This window comes from Gossypium raimondii, chromosome 4 (assembly GCF_025698545.1).
Source record: "Gossypium raimondii isolate GPD5lz chromosome 4, ASM2569854v1, whole genome shotgun sequence".
Classification (NCBI taxonomy): Eukaryota; Viridiplantae; Streptophyta; class Magnoliopsida; order Malvales; family Malvaceae; genus Gossypium; species Gossypium raimondii.
In genome coordinates, this window is record NC_068568.1 from 33,278,697 (window position 1) to 33,298,038 (window position 19,342).

At 35.0% G+C, this 19,342-nt stretch overlaps 1 non-coding gene across 1 annotated transcript; it reads left to right on the top strand.

The window, feature by feature from the left end:
• The first annotated feature begins 1,701 nt into the window (after positions 1 to 1,701).
• On the top strand, positions 1,702 to 1,808 carry LOC128040786 (small nucleolar RNA R71). Its single transcript, XR_008195592.1, has one exon. It is a non-coding gene; the product is annotated as a small nucleolar RNA R71 (small nucleolar RNA).
• The last annotated feature ends 17,534 nt before the right edge of the window (positions 1,809 to 19,342 follow it).

The window sequence follows — 19,342 nt, forward strand, 5'->3', positions numbered from 1 at the left end:
TTTTGCAACTAATTTCTTTAACTCAGTCAATGCAGAACATTCATCAATTGCATCAAGAAATCACATAGATTTAAATACGTTAAATGTTACCTAGTTGTCCTAAACATCTATGGTAAGCTCACCCTTCTGCACATCAATAAGGGTCTCTTTGGTTGCTAGAAAAGACTTTCTTAAGATGATTGACACCTTATTATCTGTTTCAAAGTTAGCAGGAAAAATAAATTTGTCTACACATACCAATACATCCTCGATTTTTCCTTCCAGATGTGCTAAGGATCGATTTGCTAATTGAAGTGTAATCGTAGTTGGTCTAACTTTCCTTATCTCCAATTTCTGAAACACAGACATGGGCATCAAGTTGATGCTTTCCCCTAAGTCACACAATGCCTTACCATAATAAGTTGCCTCGATATTACAAGGTATGGTAAAACATCCTGGATCTTTCAATTTTAGGGGTAGCTGATCTAGCAGAAATGCACTGCACCCCTTTGTCAAAGCTACCATCTCAAATTCTCCAAGTCTCTATTTTTTGGACAAAATATTCTTCATGAATTTGACGTAGTGTGACATCTTCTCAAGAGCTTCTACCAACAGGGTGTTGATGTGAAGCTGCTTAAGTACGTCTAGGAACTTCTTAAACTGGACTTTCTGTTTCTGCTCCTGAAGTCATTGAGGGTAGGGTGGTAGAGGATTCTTCACTTGAACTGGGCAATTCATCTACTATGGAAATTTTTCTACCTCTAAAAAAGATGTTCGTTTATCAGAATTGACTGGGTTAGAAGTTACCTTATCAGATTTTGCATATTCTGGTTCTGGTGAAGCTAGATTTTGTACACTTGGTTGAACTTCCACTTTATCTCAAGTGTCAATTGGCTCTTCTTCATATTAAACAGTGTTGGGCTCTATCTTCTCTTCACTCCTTATAATCAATACTTTACAATGATCCTTCCCTAGATTTCTTGAATTCTCCATATCACTAGACAGAGTGCCTTGTGGTTGGTTTCTAAGTTTAGTTGCAAGCGAGCCCATTTGGTTCTCCCGGTTTTTCAATGTGGCTATTTGGATTTGGATTAAGGCATCATTTTTCACTATGTATGCCTTCAACAAGTTTTTTAAACCATTGGAATGTTCAGCTTGAGTTGATTTCTGAAATTTTAGGGTAAATCTAGGTGGCTAGGTTGATCTTGGTTGTGTGTAACTGTTACTGGGTCCAGCCCTTTGGTTGCTCCAAGAAAAAATTGGGTTGTTTTGCCAAGATGAGTTATAAAAATTTGGGTGGTCCCTGCCTACCTCAATTCTAGTTCTGGTTACCCATGTAATAGTTAGATTCTGGGTTTGATGGGCAATCTTCGAACAAGTGCCCTTCCTAGAATAGAAACAAGCAATATTCTCGAATTAATTAGGTGGCTAAGCTGTAACATTGTTAAACCCATTAGTAGTAAAATTTTTAAGTATTGAAGATATCGAAGATACTTGATCTACGAGTGAACTGAGGGCGTCCACTTCATGTACTCTTGCGACTTGTCTCGAAGTTGTTTGATTGGTTAGCCATCGTAATTGTTGTTGGCAATTCTCTCAATAATTTCTTAAGTCTCATTATAAGACTTAGATAGGAGAGCACCATTCGCAAAAGCTTCAACTACCATCCTCGTGTGAGCATTGCAACCATTATAGAATGTCTCTAATTTGATGCAATGTGGAATTCCATGATGAGGGCATTTTTGTAACAATTCTTTAAATATTTCCCACGCCTCATACAAGGACTCGCCATCCACCTGTTGGATGGTAGTGATCTCAATCCACAACTTAGCATTCTTGCTAGGTGAAAAATGTTTCATAAGGAAGCGTTTTGCTATCTCTTGCCATGTGGTAAAGGAATTTAGTGGCAATGAGTTCAACTAGACTCGAGCTTTGTCCCTTAGTGAATATAGGAACAACTTTAGTCTTAGTGCATGTTCGGGTACTACAACTAAATTGAAGGAATTACTCACATCTATAAATAATCTAAGGTGAAGATGAGGATCTTTAATAGGCATTCCACTGAACTGGCCCACTATCTGAAGCCTCTGGAACATAACTGGCTTCATCTTTGAACTATTGTGTCTTGATCTTGGGTCTCCTAATACTCGGATTAAGCTCATGAAACAATGACACGGAATCTTGCCTTAAGGCTCTATCCCTGTCAATAGTAGTAAGCATAGGATTTTAAGCATTATTTGCTCCATTTCCTTAGTTTTGATTTTGATTTTCAAAATTCATCTCTTCCATCCTTCTTTGAGTTGCTTGTCTTCTCCTTTTTCTGAAAGTCCATTCTATTTTATTATCTACATAGAGTAAGTTGATAATTTGATCAATACTCATAAATACCTAAAATAATCACAGAAAAAATAATTAAATTAAAATTAAACAGAAAATTGACCAAAATGCAAAATTAACAATTTACAAATAATGTCTTTAAAACAACACTCGAAAACGGCGCCAAAAAATTGGAAGGAAGGAAATATGCAAGTGTAAACAATCCTATCAAGTAATAAAGTGACAAGTATGTCGAGTTATTGTACCCACAGGGATTGTACAAGTGAATATTTATGAAATGTAAAATTAAACAATTTGGTGAGGAAAAATCATTGATTTGAAAGAGGTGATATAAAACTAAAAATTAACTAAGTGATTAACTAAGAAAATAAAATTCCAAATCCACAATTTCTAAAAACAAGTTTAATCAATATGACATAAATGTGTTAGATTAATTTTATTTTTGTCTTAAATTATTATTACTATATTCATGTTGTTACGAATAATTTCTTGGCAACTTGGTCTTTTGTTAACACACATGCTTATTAAATTTATCAATCTTTCAAAACATATTCCTATGCTAGGTTAATCATCAATTTTCATAAGAAAGTATAAGACAAAGTGGATTTAATAAATTCCTACCTTAAAATCACAACAATCTTATAAGTTACGCAAGGATTACATTGTTTAATATATACGCTAAATTTAACCCTTAGCTACCTTAGAAGATTAAATACGCACCAATTAAATCTTGTGTCACTTAATTGTAATTTCAATCCAATTAAAATTTAATTCATTTGTTACCTTACAATTTATAATGCAAGTGTAACATAGTCATGATTTTATTTAATTGAACAAATTATCAAGGCCTATAAAAATAAAAATATGATCTTAAGAAATTAAGTGGATGAATGCAATTAATCTAACACGAATGAGATTTAAGTATTTTAATTAAATTTGGAACATAAACATAACAAGTATTCATATTTATAATCACAGAATAAACTAAAAAAGATAAAGAGAAGGGAATTAGAAAATAAATCCTGATGATTTTCCGAAGCCAGACTAGTGCGCTCCTCTTCTTCTTTGCTTGTTCTGCCGATCAAAAGCCTTCATGAATTCTTGATTGCTTCTACACCAAGGAGTGTGCTAGCTCTTTTTCAAGAGAAGAAATTGGAAAAGGGAAGAAAGACACGAAACTGGAAGACAAAAGAGTGAAAGAGAGAAGTGGAGTAGAGATGAATGAAAGATGAAAGGTGTGTTGAATAAGGAAGTGAAATGGGCTATTTATACTTGAAATTTGAAACTCAAATTAGCTAAAAATAACATGAATCCCCCTTCACATGGATGAACATGCTAGGTCGGAGGAGTGTTTGAATGAACTTGCTATTTTTAGCTTTTGGCTAGAAATTAATTGCATGAGAAGGAGAGGGGTTTGAACGACATTTAAGGAGAGCTTAAGGGTTGTTTTGTAAGTGTTAAAATCAGCCAAATTTATCTGATTTGGGCAGCAAATAGGGATGGTTTAGGCTGATCTCTTGGGCTTGTCTGTCCTTCTTCTTCATGTGCTTAATTGAGGCCTCATTTCTTTGCTTCAGGCTTACACTTTTCCCGATAAAAATTAAATCAAACCAACTGATTCGATGAATTCCAAGAGCATAAACTTAATTCCTCCATGGCTTTTAATTCATCATCTTAAGCTCCCAAGGTGCCTCGTCAATTAATTCTTTGAAGGTGACTATCGAGTCAATTTTTCTCCTTTTGTGTAAACTGTAAAAAATAACCCAAATTATGCAAAATTATTATAAAAATAAATAAAATTCACAATGTTTCAATAATTGAGTTGAAATTAAATATTTTATAATAAAAGTATAAAATTTGAAAGAAACTACTTAGAACTTGCATGAATTAGTGCTTAAAAGGTGAAGAAAAAATCTATATATTTTTGTGTTTCCAATTATGTTTACTAAGACACATGTTAAGAATGTTGTAATATCGAAACTCTAATGTTAAACATGATATGCTCATTAGTGTATGACATACTGCATCTGCATGGGGTGGGTATTTGTGGTTGACAGAGGAGTTATGTAGAGTATCACGGCATTGAAAGTCCGCATATTGAGTCAGTATACTACACCTTGAATACCGTGGAGATTAGGCGATTTAATCACATTACTAGCAGCTTGTTTGCACTGTTATTGGCAATTTATTTGCATTACTGATATTGGTGGCTTGTCCATATTTCTAGCAGCTTGCTGCATCGTTGTTGCTAGTTTAACTTCATTACTGACATTGGTGGTTTATCCATATTGAGCTTTAGCTTACATTGTTTAGAGTTTGGTAGACGGGTTTCGGGGAACTCATGGTGTGTAGAGGATGGATGAGTAGGAAACCTTTTGCAATGCATCATACACATGACATGCTCATATACTAATTGGTTATGCCATGTTCGATATTGCAATGATGTTGTTGATTGTTAACTATTATAATTGATTGCATGATGGATTATTGTTGACTCACACTGAGCTTTCATAAGCTCACCCTAATAGTTTTAAATTTAAACTTTTCAAGTAACCTTTTTAATTAGGATCGGACCTGACATTTGGAGTACCAACCCGGACATCATACTATTTTTAAGTTTATTATTTAATTGGAGTTTTCCTTTGGTTTTGGAATGTAATATTTTTTACTTGGATTGTGGCTTGGTAATTTCGTATTTAGGGATTTATGCTTGCATGGAATTTTGAAACTTAATAACCGGTAATTGCATGTTATCTGACTTAAGAAAAATCGACATAATTCATCGATTTCCGCTGCATTACAAAGATTTGATTTTTGAATAACAAAACGTTAATGCAACTAGTTTTCTTAAACATCACAAATGATATCCGAAGGACAACAATATCCAAGGTTTTCTAAAATTATTACTATCAAAAATAAAATGAATCCTAAGTACAAACAACTTGATAAGTAGAAGTTTTAATCTAACTTGAAACAATGACAACAACGGCTTTTCCTAAAATTAGTCCGATTAGGGTTTTTAAAGGACTAGCAGGTTTACTTAGCCATTCTGATGGTTAATTTAGCCTTCATGGTTCGATCATAACGTCTAGGTTGGGTTAGGAAAGTTACATGCACGACAAGTGCAGCCCTAGAATGCCTCTATATAATGTCCTTATCAGCAGCCAATACCCTCTAAGCCATCAATATTAAATATTCTTCCAAAGATAGTTATCTTCCCCTCCCAAACGGAGAATAAATCAGTTATTTATGAAATAACATCAAAGGGCAGCAAGACGAAGCAAATACGAAAAATCTGAGCCATTCAAACCAAACATGGACACAATACAATCAAGAACTACCATATCACATCCAAAGAAGTAGACATTGGAATAAACGATTGTGCAAATACAACAATACTTAGAATATCAAACTGCATGCAACCGAACTTGGGAAATTGACAACCCGAATAGCTAAGAAATATGGGATTAAAGATTTCCAATGGCCATAGCCACCTCAAGTGAAAACTTCTCAAAGAACGTAAGGCCCACAAATCAATTGCAAGATATCGATAAGAATGATGAGCAAGCTACATCAAGGGAAGGTGACATTCGAGCACATCTAGAATATATGGTACAAGGTATTGCCTACATTAAACAAATTGTGGAACACTATGCTCAAAGGTATGGCATAAAAACTCCTCTGTGGATGGAACCATACTCGCAACTATTCAAAACTACAACTGCGAATAAGAATGAGACAAACCAAATGAGGAGCGTAGTTGAAAGGTCAACATCGAGTGGTAGGCATACTACAATGCAAGGCAACACTACTCATGATAATAACATGAAGGAATCAACAATAAGGAAGAAAAATAATCGCATATTGATACCAATCAACAATAGTAAGGACAATCACGTCAAGCAAAAGAATAGGAGAATTTGGAAGCTAGTGGAGGAGTTGGATCATGATTTCGACTAATTCTGAACATTTTTAATCTTTATATTTGGATTTTTTACTCTATTTTTATTTTGGGATGATTTTTATTTTTTTTAGTTTTTCATTAGTTAGGAGTTAGTGTTTTCTATATATATTTGTGTGTTTTTAATTTTTCTTTGTAGGAGCCCCACAGTTTTTGACGATACTACCATTGTGAGCCAAAATTGAAAGGAGTAGTCCCACCAATTGAGTTGCACGTATCACACCAGTTGAGACATCTTTCCTTTTTATTTTCAATTACACATTAGGGATATTATACCTATTAAAGTGTGGGGGTGACTCAGGAAAATTTTCAATTTTTTCGTTATAGTATTTTATTTTCTTTCGTTTTTAGTTTTTAATTTTTAATTGCATGTATGCTACGTGCTTGAGCTTGTAGAAATACAAGTGATTGATTAGGAGCATACACTTAGATTGTTTGTTTTAATTGTAAATTTAGCCTGAAATTGAATAATTTAGATTGTTTATATTTAGACTAATTAGTTCAATTTATTATCCGTAAAGCAGGAAAAATGATTAAATATACCAACTGGAAAAGGTAGATACAAATAGATAATTACATTTGTAAAAGTATAGGATGTTGAATTAAAATAAAATACTCAATAAAATCTATGATTATTGAAGCAGTGCAAGATGACTAGTATAACCCTTACAAAAGTGCCTAAGAAAAATCTCAATCGTATTAGAATAAATAAAAATCATAAGGGATTATACGAGGAAATTATATTATTGCATTAGAGTTCAAAGCATGGACAAAAATAAACTAAGTAGGAAAAAGTATTCGAACTGATTATACCTTGTAAAAATAAATACTATATTCGCATATACATTTTGATGGAGATATATATTCATAAATAATGTATCGGTTTAAATAACTATAATTGTTTAAATTTATAGCTAGAGTTATATATTTAGACAAATTTTCCTAGCGTCGATGCTCCGATCCGATTTCGTGTATCAAGCAAGATCAAGTACATTTTATTTTCTATTCATGTTTATTTCCTGTTTTCAGTTGTAGATATTTTTGGTTTTTATTTTATTTTGTTTAGTTTGCTTGAGGGCAAACAAAGACTTAAGTGTGGGGGTATTTAACCTATCATTAAATGTAGTAGTTTATTTGGGTCAATTCCGCACTTAAAGATCTTTTTTAGGCAATTTGGGATTTTATATTTCATTTTTGGTATTTAGGCTTTAGGATTAAATATTAATAAAATATTTGTTTTTTAACATATTTTATAAGTGTTGTGACCCAATAGGCCGACACGGGTCTAATGTTGTGCAAATATGTTAGATTGAGTGTGTAGGATTAAGATAAAAAGTTCCAATTAACAAGGAAGCAAGGGACGAGTGATGCACAAGCTTCCCGGGATGTCAAAGCACAGAACGAACAAAAAAAAGTGGAAATTGTGTGTTGTGCTGCACTATAGACATAATACGGTCGACACAGGTCGACGTGTTGCCCAAGTATGTCGAGGCTATTTTTTTCCGTGCAATCAACTTTATGCGAAGACCTAATTTGGGCCGCCAACACTTCTATAAATAAGACATTAGTGGTTTGATGTAACTAGGTCATCCTAGAAGCCTTCAAAAACCCTAGTATTTTAGGAGTAGGATTATATTATTTTCTTTCGGCTTTTCATAACTCTTTTGTTTTGAACTTGGAATCAGTTTTGATTCAAGAGTTTATATTTATTTAATTGAATTATTTTAGTTTACTTGTTATTGCACTCAATTTATTTATTTTATTCCAATCGAGTGATTTGCTACTCTGTTCCCCATTTGATATTACATCCATGATTATTCAAATCTCTTTTCTATCTCGAATCAATCGTGTTCTTCACATGATTTATTCAATTGAGATTGAGATTATGAATAGCATGAGTGGCTAAATCCCTTAGAGGAGATTCACGAGTGGATGGGGATGTGATTAATGGAGGATTTAAGGTTTTCCTAAGGGGGATTAGTTGGTATGAATTATGTGTGCTTAAACCTCTAGGCCTAACAACCCTAGGAAGTTATCATAGGCTAGGTGAGGTTGGAGATAAGTTGAATTGAGTAAATTGTAATTTATCCCGTTTAAGAAAGTGAGGTCAGGAGATAAACATGTAACAACCCGATTCTGGGCCTAGTCGGAATAGTGGTTTCGGGACCACAAATCCGACGAGGGAAAATATGGTTATTATTATATTTTTATGGTCTACAATTTCACGGAAAATTTTCGTAAAAATTTCGTTCGAAAATTTCGACGTTTGGGCACTCAATTTAGTCAAAAGGACTAAATTGTAAATAGTGCAAAAGTTGAGTTCTACATCTTAGGGGTGTCTAATTGTTATGAAATTTTAAATTGGAGGTCTTTATGTGGTAATTAGACCATTAGTTAGTTGATGGACAAAAATAGACATAAGAAATGGGTGAAATAGATTTTTTTAAATGGGGGCATTTTAGTCATTTGGTTATTAAATAGAATTAAATGGGAAAAAGATGGCAAAATATGCTCATCTTCTTCATGGTGAACGAAATCAGCAAGGGGGAAGCCATATTTAGGGTTTTTAAGCTTTCAAGCTCCATAGTAAGTGATTCTAAGCCCGCTTTTAATGTTCTTCGTATTTTGGAGTCCATTAACTTGGTTTAGCTTATTCTACCATTAATTAGTGTTAGGGTTCATATTTGGAAAAATATCCATAGGTGAAATGTGTTTATTTTGCTGTTTTATGGTGGAATATGAAGCTAGAGATTATGTTAAACAACTTTTGCTAAGCAATTTTAAGCAAAACGGGTAAATAGACATAATCGGTAAAAATAATTAATATTCAAAAGTATGTGTTGGAGTGGGAATTTGATGTTGCCATAGAAGGAAAATGTTCAGCATGTTATAAAACTTAAGAATAAGTGATGAAGTTTAATTTCCGAGCTTAGGGACAAAAGTGTAATTATGCAAAAGTTTGGGGGCAAAATTGTAATTTTCAAAAAGTTGGGTGGTGGATTATTTTAATAAATGTGAAAGGGGGTTGCTATGTGCTGATTTCCCCGAGGGGTTGCTAAGTGCTGATTCCCGATTTCATTGGTGGTGCTAAGTCGATATCCACCATATCTTTGAAATGAAAAGGGGTTGCTATGTCTTTGATTCCCAGGGGTTGCTAAGTCTGATTCCCGATTCATTGGTGGTGCTAAGTCGATATCCACCATATCTTTGAAATAAAAGGGGTTGCTATGTGCTGATTCCCAGGGGTTGCTAAGTCTTGATTCCCGATTCGGTGGTGGTGCTAAGTGCGGGATCCACCAATAACGGCTAACAATCCGAGTGTTCAACGAAAAAGTGTGGAAGATGAATATTTCCATATGGTGGAAAATTTTATGGGGTAAATATTGAGTTGAATACTAAATCGACCCATGTATGAGATGGGAGAAAATATCAAAAGCAAAAGGATCGATTTAATTATAAAGCGTGTTGAACAACGACAATTGGGTAACTTTGAAAAATCACCATAAATGGTGGAAAATGAATGGGAAGCTGAATAATATGAAATTGAAGTTGAATGTATCTATTCTCATATGAAAGAAATAGAATAAGCAAAGGAGTTGTATTTTGGAGATATCTCAATTTTCTTGAAGCAAATTTGGATTGATTTCGAGATCCCTGTTCTAACTTTGGAAAATTACCAAAATTGAAAAAATAATTATGGCATGAAATTTATATCCTTGGAATCCTTATTGAGTCTATTTTATTAGAAACAAGCGAAACCATTTTTAAAATTTTGTACAGAGAGTTAAGTGAATTTTAGTGAGTAAGGGTCGAAGCAGTTTAAGTAAAATAGGGAAGGTTTAATGAATAAAATGTACTAATTTGCTGGGTTAAAATTCTTAAATTTTATGGTGAAATGGTATATGAGTATAGTTTCAGGAAAATTTACAGAACTCAATTTGGATCCCTGTAGCTCCAGATAAAAATAAATTAGCGACTATGACGCAGAAAAAACAACTTCTTTGAAATTGCCTAAACAATAAAGTTATTCATGAATAAGTTTATATTTTGGTGTAGTTATGGGAGTAATTACTTATTTATCATGTGTTTACTTACTAAGCTATATGCTTACTCGATTTTATTTTCTCTTGGTTATAGTGACTTCCAACAACTCGGAAATTGGAGCGAAGTCGGACAATCATCTACACTATCCTTCACATTTGGGGTATTTTACTACTAGTGTTCAAATTTTATGGCATGTATAGACAATTTATGTAATGTGGGATCATCATGTAAATATATGTTATGGTTCCCTTTTAAATGTAGTGTTTATTAATAGTTAAACTATATGTGTGTTTATACAAATGAAATTGGTTGGTATATTGGAATGTGTTCTAAATTTGCAGGAGGTTTAAGCAAAAATAAGTAGGAATGCTGTCGAAATTTTTTAAAAATTTAGTAATACCTCATACTCTGTTCCGGTAAGGAATACGGGTAAGGGGTGTTACATTTTAGTGGTATCAGAGCTACGGTTTAGTCGGTTCTCGGACCAATAAAATACGTGTGGAAGTCAGTCTATACATGCCATAAAATTATTGTGATAGTGTGATGATTTCTGACAATTTAAAATTTTGTTTTATATAGTAAATGGATCCTGATCGAAGTGTGGCAGATGATGTTGAAAGTAACGCGCCGGCTCTCGCGCAAGGGACCGCGCAGGAAGAGAGTAGACATGAGACACATGGACAGGATGAGGCTCGGGAAGCCTTCCTCCGAATGATGAGTGATTGGTATATAGAATATGTCCGTGTAAATCCGAATGTTCCTCCTCCTCCACCCCCTCCTATTCCTCAACCGGTCCCCGTAGCTCCACGGAGTGCCGAATTGGTGAGATCAAGTAAGCCACCTGTTGATAGAATTCGAAAGCATGGGGCTGAAGATTTCAGGGCCAATGTTGATGATGATCCGGAAAAAGCCGAGTTTTGGCTTGAAAATACTATTCGGGTATTTGATGAATTATGTTGCACCCCTGAAGAATGTTTGAAATATGCTGTGTCTTTATTGAAGGATTCGGCATATCGTTGGTGGAAAACATTGATATCGGTGGTTCCAAAAGAAAGAGTTACTTGGGACTTCTTTCAGGAAGAATTTAGAAAGAAATATGTAAGCCAACGATTTATTGATCAAAATGCAAAGAGTTTCTCGAGGTTGAAGCAGTAGAATGTCCGTAGCGAGAATATGAGCGGGAGTTTGTTCGGCTTAGTAAATATGCCCAGGAATGTGTGCCTACGGAGGCTATTATGTGTAAAAGATTTGAAGAGGGCTAAATGAAGACATCGATTGCATGTTGGGATTTTAGAGTTAAAAGAATTTGTGGTGTTAGTTGATCAGACTGTAAAGTCAAGAACTGAGTAGAGAAAAGAGAAGGCGAGATGGAATCTCGAGATGTAAGGAAGAGGACAATGGGCGAACATTTCAATCTCATCCAAGAAGTTTAAAGGGATGGATCCACGACCAACTGGTTCATTGGGTATTCACGCAGAGACCGAGGGAGGTCGATGCGGAGCTACAACTCGAGCTACCTCTGTAGCAAGTGTGGGCAATGTAGGAAACACCTACCGAATGTCAACAGTGTGGCAGGCGACATATTGGTGAGTGTTGAGGATTTAAACGAGCTTGTTTCAGGTGTGGTTCCCAAGAGCATTATGTAAGAGATTGCCCTGAGAGAAGAGAGGAAGAAAATTTGCCAAGAGCTGGATCGGGTGATATTGTTAGTAGAGGGAGACCGCCGAGAAATGTGGGAAGCAAAGTCAGTGGTAAAAGTGTGATGAAAGATGCAGCTGGAGGATCAGAAATTAGAGCGCCTTCCAGGACTTATGCCATACGTGCTCGAGAGGATGCCTCATCTCCCGATGTGATTACTGGTACATTTTCTCTTCATGATATAAATGTTATTGCTTTGATTGATCCCGGCTCTACTCATTCATATGTATGCATGAAATTGGTATCTAGTAAGAAATTGCTGTTGAAAACACTTGAATATGTAGTTAAAGTATCAAATCCATTAGGCAAGTATGTCTTAGTTGATAAGATTTGCAAGAATTGCCCCCTGATGATTCAAGGTCACTGTTTCCTGGCTAATTTGATGTTGTTACCATTTGATGAGTTCGATGTTATTTTGGGGATGGATTGGTTGATATTGCATGATGCCAAGGTGAATTGTAGATGAAAATTCTTGAATTAAAGTGTGAAAATGGTGAAATTCTCGGATTGAAACAGAGGAGCCGAATAAGTTGCCTATGGTGATTTCGCACATGTCCGCCTCGAAATACTTGAGAAAGGGATGTGAAGTTTATCTTGCTTATGTGTTGAATCTTGATATAAGCGGGTGAAGCTTGAATCGTCTTGGTAGTGCGTGAATTTCGGATGTATTTCGGAGGAATTGCCAGGTTACCTCCGATTAGAGAAGTTGAGTTTTCTATTGATCATTACTGCATCGCACCGATTTCTATTGCACCGTATCGAATGGCTCCGTGAGTTGAAGGAATTAAAAGCTCGATTACAAGAGTTGTGAGATAAAGGATTTGTGAGACCGAGTTTTTCTCCTTGGGGTGCTCTGTGTTATTTGTGAAAAGAAGGACGGCTCTATGAGACTTTGTATTGACTATCGTCACTCAATAAGGTGACCATAAAGAACAAGTATCCTTTGCCGAGAATTGATGATTTGTTTGATCAATTAAAAGGGAAACAGATGTTCTCCAAGATCGATCGAGGTCCGGTTACTATCGGTTGAGAGTTAAAGAGTCGATGTACGAAAACCGCCTTTAGAACGAGGTATGGACACTATGAATTTCGGTAATGCCTTTTGGGTTGACTAATGCTCCACTATTTTATGGACTTGATGAACCGAATTTTTAATTTGTACTTAGACAAGTTCGTGGTGGTGTTCATAGATGATATTTTAATATATTCTCGGGATGAATCGGAACATGCGAACATTTGAGAACGTGTTGCGATTCGAGAGAAAAGAAATTGTATGCTAAATTCAGCAAAAGTGAGTTTTGGCTTCGTGAGGTTGGATTCTTGGGACATATAGTTTCAAGTGAAGGTATTCGGGTTGATCCAAGCAAAATTTCAGCAATTGTTGATTGGGAGCCACCAAAGAATGTGTTGAAGTTAGAAGCTTCTGGTCTTAGCTGGGTATTACGACGGTTTGTCAAGGATTCTCGATGATTGCTTCTCCTATGACTAAGTTCTTGCAGAAGAATGTCAAGTTTGAATGGACCGATAAATGTCAACGAGTTTTGAAAAGTTGAAGGCATTATTGATCGAGGCGCCGATGTTGGTGCAACTTTGAGTCCGGAAGGAGTTTGTAATTCTGATGATGCATCATTGAATGGCCTTGGGTGTGTGTTAATGCAAGAGGGCAAAGTAATAGCTTATGCTTGAGGCAGTTGAAACCGCATGAGAAGAATTATCCGACGCATGATTTAGAATTGGCGCCATTGTTTTTGCTTTAAAATTTGGCGTCATTATTTGTATGGTGAAAAGTGCGAATCTTCACCGATCATAAGAGTTTGAAATATTTGATGAGTCAAAAGACTTGAATTTGCGGAACGAAGATGGCTCGAGCTAATCAAAGACTATGAGCTAGTGATTGATTATCACCTCGGAAAGCTAATGTGGTTCTTGATGCCTTGAGCAGAAAATCTTTATTTGCTTTGAGAGCTATGGGTGCGATGTTAACTTTATCGATGATGGCTCAATGTTGGTTGAATTGAGAGCTAGACCGTTATTTCTTGACAAATTCGGAATCTCAAAAGAATGACATGAAATTGCAAGCCAAGAGAGCTCGCATGAAGCGGTGTTGACTCGATTTTCAAATTGGTTGAGATGATTCGATGTTCAGGGACGAGAATATGTGTACCGAGAAATGATGAGCTAATTGAGACTATTTTAGGTGAGGCACACAGTGGTGATTTATCATCCATCCGGTAGTGTGAAAATGTACAATGATTTGAGGAAGTTGTATTGGTGGTAGGGCATGAAAAGGATATCTCGAATTTGTAACAAAATGTTTAATCATCAACAAGTGAAGGTGAGCATCAAGTGCCATCGGGTTTACTTCAACCGATAACGATTCGAGAATGGAAGTGGGACAATATCACGATGGATTTCGTGATGAGGATTGCCTTTAACTCCAAAGAAGAAAGATGCTATTTGGGTAATTGTGGATAGATTGACAAAGTCACCCATTTTATTCCGATACGCATTGATTATTCACTTGATAAGTTGGCGGAATTATATGTTCTTTGAAATAGTGAGACTACATGGGGTGCCTAAATCTATTATATCGGATAGAGATCCGAGATTTACTTGAGGTTTTGGATAAAGTTACAGGAAGCTTTGGGTACGAAATTGAATTTCGATCTTGCATTTCATCCAAACCGACGGGCAATCGAAAGGGTGATTCAAGTTCTTGAAGACATGCTCGGTGTTGTATTTTAGAAATGAAGGGCAGTTGGGAGAAATATCTACCCTTGGTTGAATTTGCTTATAATAATAGTTATCGATCAAGTATACAAATGGCACCGTATGAAGCACTATATGGGCGTAAATGTAGAACCCTTTATATTGGGTGAACTTCGGTGAGAATCGGATTCATGGAGTCGACACGGTGAAAGAAAGCGAAGAAAAGGTGAAAATAATCCGTGATTGCCTAAAAAGCGCCTCGGATCGGCAAAAGTCGTATCTGATTTAAAGAGAAAAGAAATTGAGTTTCAAGTGGGTGATAAAGTGTTCTTGAAAGTATCCCCATGGAAGAAGATTCGAGATTTGGTCGTAAAGGCAAACTAAGTCCACGTTTTATTGGACCATATGAAGTTACCGAGAGAGTTGGCCCTGTAGCATATCGGTTAGCTTTACCGCCAGAGTTGGAAAAGATACATAATGTATTTCATGTGTCGATGTTGCGACGTTATCGTTCGGATCCTTCACATATAGTTTCTCCTACAGAGATTGAGGTTCGACCAGATATGACTTATGAAGAAGAACCCATAAAGATTTTGGCTCTGGAGGTCAAGCAGTTAAGAAATAAAAGTGTAGCCTTAGTGAAAGTGTTGTGGCAAAAACATGGAATGGAAGAGGCTACGTGGGAACCGGAGGAAATTATGAGGAAACAGTACCCAAACCTCTTTTAGGTAAGATTTTGGGACGAAAATCCCTAAAGGGGGAGAGTTATATGACCGATTGGGCCTAGTCGAATAGTGGTTTCGGGACCACAAATCCGACGAGGAAAATATGGTTATTATTATATTTTATGGTCTACAATTTCAAGGAAAATTTTAAGTAAAAATTTCGTTCGAAAATTTCGACGTTTGGGCACTCAATTTAGTCAAAAGGACTAAATTGTAAATAGTGCAAAAGTTGAGTTCTACATCTTAGGGGTGTCTAATTGTTATGAAATTTTAAATTGGAGGTCTTTATGTGGTAATTAGACCATTAGTTAGTTGATGGACAAAAATAGACATAAGAAATGGGTGAAATAGATTTTTTAAATGGGGGCATTTTAGTCATTTGGTTATTAAATAGAATTAAATGGGAAAAAGATGGCAAAATATGCTCATCTTCTTCATGGTGAACGAAATCAGCAAGGGGGAAGCCATATTTAGGGTTTTTAAGCTTTCAAGCTCCATAGTAAGTGATTCTAAGCCCCGTTTTTAATGTTCTTCGTATTTTTAGAGTCCATTAACTTGGTTTAGCTTATTCTACCATTAATTAGTGTTAGGGTTCATATTTGGAAAAATATCCATAGGTGAAATGTGTTTATTTTGCTGTTTTATGGTGGAATATGAAGCTAGAGATTATGTTAAACAACTTTTGCTAAGCAATTTTAAAGCAGGTAAATAGACATAATCGGTAAAAATAATTAATATTCAAAAGTATGTGTTGGAGTGGGAATTTGATGTTGCCATAGAAGGGAAAAATGTTCAGCATGTTATAAAACTTAAGAATAAGTGATGAAGTTTAATTTCCGAGCTTGGGGACAAAAGTCTAATTATGCAAAAGTTTGGGGGCAAAATTGTAATTTTCAAAAAGTTGGGTGGTGGATTATTTTAATAAATGTGAAAGGGGGTTGCTATGTGCTGATTCCCCCGAGGGGTTGCTAAGTGCTGATTCCCCGATTTCATTGGTGGTGCTAAGTGCGATATCCACATATCTTTGAAATGAAAAGGGGGGTTGCTATGTCTTTGATTCCCAGGGGTTGCTAAGTCTTGATTCCCGATTCATTGGTGGTGCTAAGTCGATATCCACCATATCTTTGAAATAAAAAGGGGTTGCTATGTGCTGATTCCCAGGGGTTGCTAAGTCTTGATTCCCGATTCGGTGGTGGTGCTAAGTCAGGGATCCACCAATAACGGCTAACATTCAGTGTTCAACGAAAAGTGTGGAAGATGAATATTGCCATATGGTGGAAAATTTTATGGGGTAAATATTGAGTTGAATATTAAATCGACCCATGTATGAGATGGGAGAAAATGTCAAAAGCAAAAGGAACGATTTAATTATAAACTGTGTTGAACAACAGCAATTGGGTAACTTTGAAAAATCACCATAAATGGTGGAAAATGAATGGGAAGCTGAATAATATATGAAATTGAAGTTGAATGTATCTATTCTCATATGAAAGAAATAGAATAAGCAAAGGAGTTGTATTTTGGAGATATCTGAATTTTACTGAAACAGGGCTGGATTGATTTCGAGATCCCCTGTTCTAACTTTGGAAAATTACCAAAAATTGAAAAAAAATAATTATGGCATGAAATTTATATCCCTGGAATCCTTATTGAGTCTATTTTTATTAGAAACAAGCGAAACCATTTTTAAAATTTTGTACAGAGAGTTAAGTGAATTTTAGTGAGTAAGGGTCAGAACCATTGGGCAGTGAAACAGGGGAAGGTTTAATGAATAAACTGTACTAATTTGCTGGGTTAAAAATTCTTAAATTTTTATGGTGAAATGGTATATGAGTATAGTTTCAGGGAAAATTTACGGAACTCAATTTGGATCCCTGTATCTCCAGATAAAAATAAATTAGCGACTATAACGCAGAAAAACAGCTTGCTGGAAATTGCCTAAACAATAAAGTTATTCATGAATAAGTTTATATTTTGGTGTAGTTATGGGAGTAATTACTTATTTATCATGTGTTTACTTACTAAGCTATATGCTTACTCGATTTTATTTTTCTCTTGGTTATAGTGACTTCCAACAACTCGGAAATTGGAACGAAGTCAGACAATCATCTACACTATCCTTCACATTTGGGGTATTTTACTACTAGTGTTCCGAAATTTTATGGCATGTATAGACAATTTATGTAATGTGGGATCATCATGTAAATATATGTTATGGTTCCCTTTTAAATGTAGTGTTTATTAATAGTTAAACTATATGTGTGTTTATACAAATGAAATTGGTTGGTATATTGGAATGTGTTCTAAATTTGCAGGAGGTTTAAGCAAAAATAAGTAGGAATCTTTGTGAAATTTTTTAAAAATTTAGTAATACCTCATACTCTGTTCCGGTAAGGAATACGGGTAAGGGGTGTTACAAAACAAGTATCAACCAATCGATTAGTTAATTAGAGGCGGGAGGTAATAATTGGTTAGTGATACCTAATCAACCCTAATCTGAGGTTAGTTACAAACCCTGAAGTGAGTTAATCTTCTTGATTAGTTTATTGATCTAATTCATTAGTTTATTTTTCTTATTTATTTATTTTGGTTATTTATTTTTATCTCAATTATTTATTTTACGGTTTATCAAGTATAGGAATTAATTAGTACTATTTAAACTTATTATTGTAAAAAGGTTTTCATAATTTATTCCATCCACCCTTGGGGACGATCCTCAGAATACTTCCAAGTATTTCGTTGTACTAAATTATATTACAATTTGAATCATGCACTTGCGGACACTTTCGTTCTAATCTCTTACATTTTGGTGTTATATTTTACTATGAACGCTATCTCGTTTATAGGCGGTCACACCCTAAACTTGACCTGATCGTATAGTCTGTCCGAGAAATGAGATGCCACATTCATTGCCAAAGTAATTATGATATCAATTTCAAAACTTTACACAGATTATCAAGTTCATTACATAATTACATGTTATAATTAAAAACGAAGCTAAATTGAGCTTCTTAAAGCTTTTTGGATAACTCGAGATTGAATAAGGACCAAAATGTAAAATATTTAAATGTACCAGATCGGTGTCGCGATGTCGAGGTACCACGCCGTAACTTTGAACACACAGTGAGTGATGTCCTGACGATAAGGGCCCGTCTTCATTGACAAGACATACTATTTTCAGAATTTCCATATGGTACCAATCCATATCAACCTATCCAAAGAAATAACTATTTCAAACCAATCCATTCAAGCATAATACTTGCATCAACACTTCATGAATACCTTTGTTATATCATTACCATTCATGTTCCTCAATTAAACCATTCACAACTCAAAGCTAACTTGATACATATGACCATGTATACCATTTAGCCATTTAAACACCACATAATGTTCATGATAGTTTAAACACTTCTTATTCTTAAGTTCAAATGGACATCAACTAACCAAGTCTTTTTAAATGACCATTTGAAAGTGCCCAATGCGCGTGCACCGAGGCTATAAAAATAATACAAATTAAAAATGTATGAATGTGGTATATTGCAAGCAAACATGTCAAAGTATTGTGAGGATCATACCCAAGGGAGGTATGACTAACATCTAACTAAAGAATAATAAAGAACATGGAATACTAAGTCTAAATAGTTAGTAATATAGTTATTATAGTATGGCTAAATATGAATTACGAGTGAAAATTTAATTACTATTAAAGAGGGACCTAATTGCATAAATATTAAAACTAGTAGCTAAAATTTCAAGAATGAAAAATAGGAGTTGATTAATTTTCATGGTTGTAATTAACCTAGACTTAGGGATTTTTTACTAATTAATTATTAACTGGCCTAATTAACAAAAGGGGGCTAATTGTATAAATATTAAAACTGACAGA